General features: G+C 43.5%; 1 long non-coding RNA gene across 1 annotated transcript; it reads left to right on the top strand.

Moving 5' to 3' along the window:
- Positions 1 to 553: 553 nt before the first annotated feature.
- LOC306656385 lies at positions 554 to 8,024 on the top strand. The gene is made up of 3 exons (XR_013762503.1): positions 554 to 661; positions 1,099 to 1,179; positions 7,828 to 8,024. It is a non-coding gene; the product is annotated as an uncharacterized lncRNA (long non-coding RNA).
- Positions 8,025 to 8,744: the final 720 nt, after the last annotated feature.

Below are 8,744 nucleotides of genomic sequence, written 5' to 3'. Positions count from 1 at the left end.
AGCAAGAGTGGTCCTCTGGGGACACCTGTAAGAGAGGGATGAAGAGGTCAAAAGAAAAACCCAGATGTACTTTGAAGTTTGGCAAGGCTCAGCCTGTCCATAGTCCATCCCAAGAATGGATGACTGTCCATTTCCCCAGAGCCTGATGCAGATGTCCCGCCTTCTGAGGCTCTTACCCCTTGCGCCCTTTAGAGTCCAAAGTCCTCAAAATAGGCATTTTCGAAATGCCTCCGCTGGGCCCCCAGGCCTATAATGACTTCATGCCTCTCTTTTATTAGCCCGGGTATATGGTCTCCAAGATTTTGAAAGAGCTCCTCTCCTCGAGGCATCCCTTTGAGAGGAGTATTACCCATCACTTAGAACAAGAGCTTCTGTGCTCTGCAGTATTGAACCGCACAAAATACCTTTTCACAATGACCAAGGAAGGGCCTCAGAGATGCAGCTGAGGACTTGCCACGGACTGCAGATGCGGAGCTGTTGAGAGCTCTCTCTTGACCACCACCAGGCTAACGGGGCCTGGATTTTTTTTTTTTTTTTTTTTTTTTCCTAATCAAGAGACTGCTGGGAATATGATGAATTCACCGAAGGCAAGAACAAAGTCCTGGCTCCGATTCCCCCTGCGGCACTGAACACAGAGCCTGTACACGGTAGGAGCGAAGAGGTACTGTCCTGACGGAATTGGGAAGACTGGGCGTGGGGAGAGGGGTGTAGGACCCGGAGGAGAGAGCTAAGCTCACAGCCCCTGCCGCTGCAGCTTTCAGGCTGCCGGAAAGTTCTAATGAAAAGCCTGCCAGACCGCTAACGAGAACTCCACTGCCAGCAGGCTGTGATTGCTCATTGTGTTTGGTTATAATTAGCAGCATATTCTGCGATGGCAGAGCAGGCAGTGAGCAGGAGCAGGGCTGGGGAAGGGCTGCCACCCTCGCAGCCACCAGCACCCCATCCCTGCACTGCAAAACCTGGGCTCCTTCCCCTCCTGGCCCTGCCTGTCCTGCCTCTGCAGCAGGGTCCTGTTGACTGGTAGCCCTTGATCATTGATACTGGACCAACCCCAAGCCCCTTTCACAGGCCAAAGAGGACTGTTTTCTGTGACTTCAGGAGAGCACAGGCTGAAAAAATGGGCACACCTGGGTTCCAGATGAAGTTTTTGTCTGCAATTTACAAGCAATATGACTTCAGGCAAGTGAGCCTCAGTTTCCTTATCTGTAATATGGGGACAGAAGTAACAGTACCTATCTTCCTTGTGGATGTGGTGATACTTGAAAGGGGGATAATTAATTTAAATCACAGAATTGCTGTGTTCTGGGCCCTGGGGTGCTTGTATGGCTGGAGGTGGCTTCTGCTCTGGCCCTTTCCTCTCTCCTTTCTGTTCTGTCTCAGCCCTGGGTCAGGCTCCTCCCCCACAGGTGTTCAGCAGCCTTTTTTCCTTCCCTGTTGACTGACTCATGGGGGAGCGTCAGTCTGAACTGTTCACTCTCAGTGTGAATACATGTAACTGTGTGATCTCTCCCAGAAGAATGGTCTCAAACTTTTAAACCATGACTCTCAGAATAAAATACATTTTGTAGAGTAGATGAGAACATGCATGTATCAGTAGATAAAATAGCAATGTAAATTTCATGAGATAATACTTATTAAAACCAAGTGGGATGCATGCTTGTTTTATTTCTTTCTTACGTTCTTTGTTTGTTTGTTTCTTTCTTTCTTTATTTTGGTACTGGGGATCGAACCCAGGAGAGCTTTACTGTTACTGAAAGCTCAGTCTTTGATGCCAATCCAATAAAGAGGACATGGTTTTGAGAAAAAGGAAAAAGAATGTTTATTGCTTTGCTAGCAAAGGAGAAGCACAGGGGGCACTTGTCCCGGAGGCTATGATTCTGCCCATCAAGGGGAGCAAGGGGCTTCTAAAGAGGTGATTCAAAGTCTACATCCCACGTGTTCTCTGTCAAGTTGTAATTCACTTGTTAATTTTAGAAATAGTCATTTCTGAGATCTGGTTCCATCCCCAAAGTCTGGATTACTTCCTTCCTGTGGAGGGTATGTGCTCAAGGACAGATAACTCAGCCGAGGATGGAGAACAAAGGTAATCCTATTTCCCCTGAGATTAGGGAATGGAAGAGATAAGGGAGGAGCAGGGAGAGAGGAAGAGGAAGAAACATGTCCTTTTAAAAAAAAAGTTGCAGTGACCGAGCAGCAAGGGCTATATTCAAAGCATAAAGTGGATCATTGTTACAAAGCCACTGAACTACATCCCCAGCTCTTTTAATTAACCAATTTATTTTTTATTTTGAGACAGGACCTCATTAATTTGCTGAGGCTGGCCTCAAATTTGCGATCCTCCTGTCTCAGCCTCCCCAGTTGCTGGGATTACAGGCATGCCCCGCGGTGCCTAAATGTGATGCATTCTGTCCTCTTCCCTTTCCTCTTCTATAATATGTATTCTTTTATTTATATTATATATAATAGTTATATGTATATTTGTATAAGCTACAGAATATAATAGTTAATATGCAATTTGAATTATTTATATACATGTATTATTCTACTTATTCTATATGTATATAAAATACTTTTGATGATTTGCCAAAGATCAGGACCCATTAAACTGAATTCATGGCCCAACTGTGGTTAAGATATCCAATGTGGAAAAAAAAAAAAAGTGTCCCAGGAGGAAAAGACCCTTATCTCTCATTATTGATTAGAAATCTCTGCTCTCTGTTAAAGGGATTTTTAATCAGGTAGTTAATGGGAAAGAGAATTCTGAAAAGTTGGAAGCTTTTCTTTAAAGCCGTAGAGAGTTAAAGGTGGAAATAAATCTGTCTCTAACCATGATGAGCGTGAGGGTTTTGTTGTTGTTTTTAGTACTGGAGATTAAACAAGGAGCCATATCCCTAGCCTTTTTTATTTTGAGACAGGGTTTTGCTAAGTTGCTGAGGGGCTTGCTGAGCCTGGTTTTGAGCTTATGATACTCCTGCCTCAGCCTTCCGAGTTGCTGGGATTACAGGCATTTCCCACCATGTCCATTGACAGTGAGTTTTTGCATGAGTCTTTGGGAGCTTCAGAATCAAACTATTCCCAGAAAAACAGGGAGGTCACCCATCCGTTGCTGCCACACCATCCTGCAAGCTAATTTTTCCTTAGTTTGGGTTCCAACAAATCTTACAAATGCCATGATGCCTAGGTGCTAAGGAAGCTCAAGATTTATGTAGACTCAGCCAGACAGGAAATGCTTTGAGCTAGGCTTATACTTATGGTTTTTTTCCATAACAAAATCAGGGCATGTGACCTCGCAAGTACTTATAAGGACAATAGGATAAAATATTTAAAACTGGAACTGTCCTGGAAAGTCCCCAACTTGGGATCACAAGGTTACCATGAGAAATGGTGAATTTAATGCCAAGAAAGTCAGAAGGAGGGAAAAGTCCTTCTCTCAAGAACCCAGGTCTTGCCCTCTGATTTCGGGGAAGGAACCTTGTGTTTCCAGAAACTTTTGGAATACCAGAATCTCCTCCAAATACCCTTGAAGGTGTTCGGTTATTAAATACTTTAGTGCATCTGTTGCAGGATTGGATCCTGATTGATGAGAGGAGAAGTAGAGAATAAAAGGAAATGAGAAGTTTCCAAAGTGTTTCCTAATTTTGCTTATAGCTTCTTAAGCTCCCAGCTTCTTGATCCCCAGCCCTGATTCCACCTTCCCCTCATTCTCCACCACATCCCCACAGTCCCCTCAGCTAGTGCTGCCATTAACAACCTGACAAAGACAGAAGAACAAAGAGAGACTGCACTGGACTGAAATTACACAATTGGCTCTTTTCTTCATGGGTCAGTTCCATGTAGGAGAGTGATGTAATCATCTCCTAGTCATTTGGGACCTCGAATGCTGGGGTTCCTCCCTTCTACACTGACATTCAGGTTTCTGAAGCTTGAATAGGAAAATAGTTCTGTGAAAGAATCCATGGACACTCCTCTCCAATATTGCTCTCACAACTTCTCCTTCCAGGCTGTATTAGTTAGCTTTTGTTGCTATAACAAAATACTGGAGGCTGTGCACTTTATAAAGAGAAGAGATTTATTTCACTCATAGTTTTGGAGGTTTATAGGCATGGTGCCAGCATCAGCTTGGCTATGGTGAAGGCCTCATAGTAGTTGGCTTCATGGAAGACGGCATCACTGTAAGAGCACATGTAAGAGGGAGGAGAGGTCACGTAGCATAGAGAGAGAGACTGAGGTTCCACAATAACTGCTTCATTTCTTCCGAGGGAACACCCTAAATGACTTAAAGATCTCCCACTAATGCCTTTTAAATGTCCCACCACCATTTTTTTGTTTGTTTGTTTTCTTTTTTTCCACTTTTATCTCTTTGTTCAAAGTATTTTTGTTAGCAAGTTCATAAATTATTTATATATATATTTTTTTTCCTTCTAGCACTCTATTTTTTATTTTATTTTTTAAATTTTTTAAAAATTTTACAGACTGCATTTTGATTCATTGTACGCAAATGGGTTACATCTTTTCGTTTCTATGGTTGTGCACGATATAGATTCATACCATTCGTGTAATCATACGTGTACGTAGGGTAATGATGTCTGTCCTACCACCTTTTAATATCACTACACTAGACCAAACTTCCAACACGTGTACCTATGGGGAACAAAGCACATCCAAAACATAATAGAGCCCTACTAGCTACATGCACTGCCTGGGTCTACACTCCCTAGTTACATACATAGCCAATGGGTATGGACATCTCCAGGCCTGAGCCTTTGGTGAACTCCTTAGTATTGTTGACGTGGGTCTACAGAAAAGATGTTGGCTCCAACATACACTCAACAGCCTACTCTGGGCCCCAGGTGAGAAAACCAGATGAGACCAAGAAGCACCTCCTCAGAGACCCCTCTATGAGAGCTGCTTCCCCACAGATTCCAGAAAAAGGAAGGGAGGAACAGAGGGAGATGATCTCTTTCAAGATCTCTTTCAATCCCCATTGCTATCAAACAAGTACAGCCCAGCTCCAACAGCCTCCAACCTCCTTGCCAAAAAATAAAATGCAAAGTCCCCTTAATCATTTGCTTGATTGCCTTGCTCCAAGCTCAGACCCTTCCCACTCTCTTTCTTGGCCCTGCACCTTCAGGAAGCAGTGCCTTTAATTAAAACCCCTGGCTGCTGCTGCTCTCTGCCATCTGCCTCCTTTGCCCACTTGTTTCCTATGTCTGTGTTTCTGGGACTCTAATTGTCATTAAATTATAGGGTAATGCTAATAGGGGGGTGAGAACCCAGTTAATGGCTCACTGTTCCACTAAGTAACAATTGTAGTAATCACCAAGCTAAAGGCCCCCGTGCATTAGCTGGAGGTTGCTGGGGTTTCCTGGCCTACGCTTTCTCCACACCCCTGTCTCAGCAACTGAGTACAGTTCAAGGGAAAACTGAAAACTCAGAGGCAAGTGACATGATTGAAAGAATATGGGGGAAAGCAAGAAAATGCTTTCAGGAATAAGAATTTGAGTCACATGAAAGTCAAGGCAAAGGAAATTAAGTTCAATGTTTCAAAAATATCTTGGAAAGTGAAGTTAAGTAATGACAAATTATTATTAAAGGATTTGGGGCTTGATTTTTCAGAGATATGATGAGGTTACAGGAGTACTGGTCCTTCACTCAGTTTTTCCAGAATCATCTAATGGAGGGCACATGTGAGCTAAATATGTAGCTATGCAGAGCAGATCAATGCCCACGAACATGCCAAACAGACACGTGCCAACAGTGCTGCAGTTCCACCCAGTACAGTGTGCTGACCAGGGATAGAAGAAAAACCATATGAGTTCCTTCCTGCAAGATGGTCACAGTCTGAGGAGGGAGGCCATACAGAATTTAACTGTAAGATAGACTGACACTTTTGATCCACTTCTTAATGTAGGAAGCATTTCACAAGATCTCATCTTTGCACATGCCTGTAATCCCAGTGGCTCAGGAGGCTGAGGAAGGAGGATTGCAAGTTCAAAGCCAGCCTCAGCCACTTAGCATAGCCCTAAGCAACTCAGTGAGACCCTGTCTGTAAATAAAATTTTAAAAAGGACTGGTGATGTGGCTCAGTGGTTGAGCACTCCTGAGTTCAATCACCGGTACCAAAAAAAAAAAAAAAATCTCATCTTTGAGGAACATAGGGATTATTATTCTCATTCTACAGATGTAGAAACCAAGGTTCAGAGGGATTAAGTGACATATTTAATGTCACATGTGTCCAAATTTCTGAATTCCTTTGACTCTTGCCTCTTCCTGCAAGAAGTCCCCAGTAATGTTTCAATATGCTCATCAAGAAGTCCTTCCTTGGGGCTGGGAAGATAACTCAGTCGGTAGAGTGCTTGCCTTGTAAGCACAAGGCCCTGGGTTCGATCCCCAGCACCCAAAAAAAAAAAAAAAAAAAGAAGTCCTTCCTTGCCACTGCTCCCCCATCTCACACCAGCCCCTGGACATGCTAGGAAGCAGAAAGGAAGCCCTAATGGGGTTAGAGCGCCATTTAGGGATGCCCAAGGCCTTACAGAGTTTGGTTGAAACAATGACTCTAATTAGACCTCCCTCGCTTAGAATCCAGACTTGGATTGCTGAAGTCCTGGTCCTGTGAATAAATGTCCTGTGAATGTTCAGGATTCGGATCGAAGGAGGACTTTAATTCAAGATGCATCATACATCAAATGTAATCAGACATTAAAATAGATATTTTAGCTGAATCACAAATAGATACCAAAGTGAAGTGCTAGACCAGGATTTTCAAAGCGGCCAAGAATATGTATGGTACAAAAAAGTCGAGGGAACGTTTTTGAAGAGAATTTCTTCGGAGAGAGTTGTGCTGTGAGTCCCACCCCATCCTTATCTCCATCAGAGGTGTCAAGCCTGAGAAACAGAAATGGCAAGGGTACAGCAGAATAGAGGGTCACACAGGGGAGCTGTCCTCACAGAGTTGTTGGGGTAAAGGTGTAAGCTGTGGGTGACTTGGAATGACCAGGGATTTTTATCCAAAAGGGCAGCCTGGAAGGACAAAGAAAACTCAGCCAAGAGAAGCTGGGGATGTGAGCAAATTCCTAGGGAGGAGGAAAAGAGTTTTGCTGGGGGAAAGTGTATCTCCTGAGCTGAGAGGTCGCAGAAATGGGGGGCACAAAAATGTCAGCAATAAACACCTGCCAAGTCCAGGGAACATCAATGCCAAATCCCATGGCAGGACCTAGCAAGAGGAAATTTACCTACTTCTTCTCATTCCAGCACTCATGAGGAGAAGATATCACAGTTCACAAGCGCCAAAGATGGGAGAAGAAGGGTACTTCCCCTAGGTGTCCAACATGAGCCAAAGGAGAGGGGAAAAGCCTCAGTTTTATGTCATTTGGAGTTTTACTGATCGTATGTAAACATCTTTGTGTGTGTGTGTGTGTGTGTGTGTGTGTGTGTGTGTGATAGCTGGGGATCGAACCCAGGGCCTTGTGCTTGCAAGGCAAGCATTCTACCGACTGAGCTATCTCCCCAGCCCCATATATAAACATCTTAATCACTGAGGTGAGACTATTCAGACTTAAAGCAACCGAGAAAGACCTAGAAATTCATGGGGTTCAGTGGTATAGTTGGATAGGAGGAAGAATAACTTCTAATGTTCCATAGCACTGTAGAATGACCACATTTGATGGAAATTAATTGAATATTTCAAAATAGTTAAATTAGTAGAGAATAATTTGCATGTTGTGGGGGGTACTGGGAATTGGACCCAGGAGGGTACCACTGAGCCCTTTGCTTTTTCTTTTCTTCTCTCTCTCTCTTTTTTTTTTTTTTTTTTTTTTTTTTTGACAGGGTTCCATTAAGTTGCTGAGGCTGACCTTGAATTTTTAATCCTCCTGCCTTGGCCTCCTGTGCAACATCATCCCTGGCCTTAGAGAGGTGTTTGAATGTTCCCAACACAAAGAAATGACAAAGGTCATGAGATGACAGACTGGTTTCCCTGATCATTACATGTTGTGTACATGTATTAAAATGTCACAATGTCCCCCTTAAATAAGTACAATTACTATGTGTCAATTAAAAATAAAAATGTATTTTTTATAAAGTCATGGGGTCTGCCTGAATTTTTATCCAGGTGTAGACATGCCAGTTCCACAACATTTTTTCTTCTTCCTTTTTGGGACAGGGTCTTACTAAGTTGCCCCAGCTGACCCAAACTTGTGACTCTCCTGCCTCAGCCTCCTGAGTAGCTGGAATTAAAGCCATACACCACCAGGCCCAGTCCCACCAAATTTGAAAGGTTAATGAAAGAGCAAACTTAATTTTTCAAATAATTTCATTCCATGCATTATGCTTATCTAGTGTGACAGTTGTTTCAAATAATTTGTTAAATTGCTTTACTAAGAAAACTAGAAATGGTTATGTCATTCAAAAATAGACCCCAGTCCTCAGATGATGTTGGGCTATTGGGAGGAGATAAGCCAATGAGAGACAGGCCTCAACTCTTGACGTCACCCACTTGAGGGAAGCAGCCAGTCAGGAGTAAGCCTGAGGGAATCAGTACCCAAGGTCAGGCCTTTGTCACAGTCTGCAGCTGGTAGAACACCACCAGCCTATTCTGAGGATGCCCAGATGTCCTGAGACTCAAGATTCTGCCAGCTTGCCCTGGATGGGAGAGATGGAAAATTATGCAGCTGAGCCTTGGAGCCAAAGTAGCTATGAATACAGAGTCCGCTTCACTTGTTCAGATGGGAGGAATTCTATCCAAG

The sequence above is a fragment of the Sciurus vulgaris genome (genome assembly GCF_902686455.1).
Source record: "Sciurus vulgaris genome assembly, chromosome: 3".
Lineage (NCBI taxonomy): Eukaryota > Metazoa > Chordata > Mammalia > Rodentia > Sciuridae > Sciurus > Sciurus vulgaris.
Note: the sequence above shows the minus strand (reverse complement) of the source record. Positions and strands in the feature narration are given on the sequence as shown.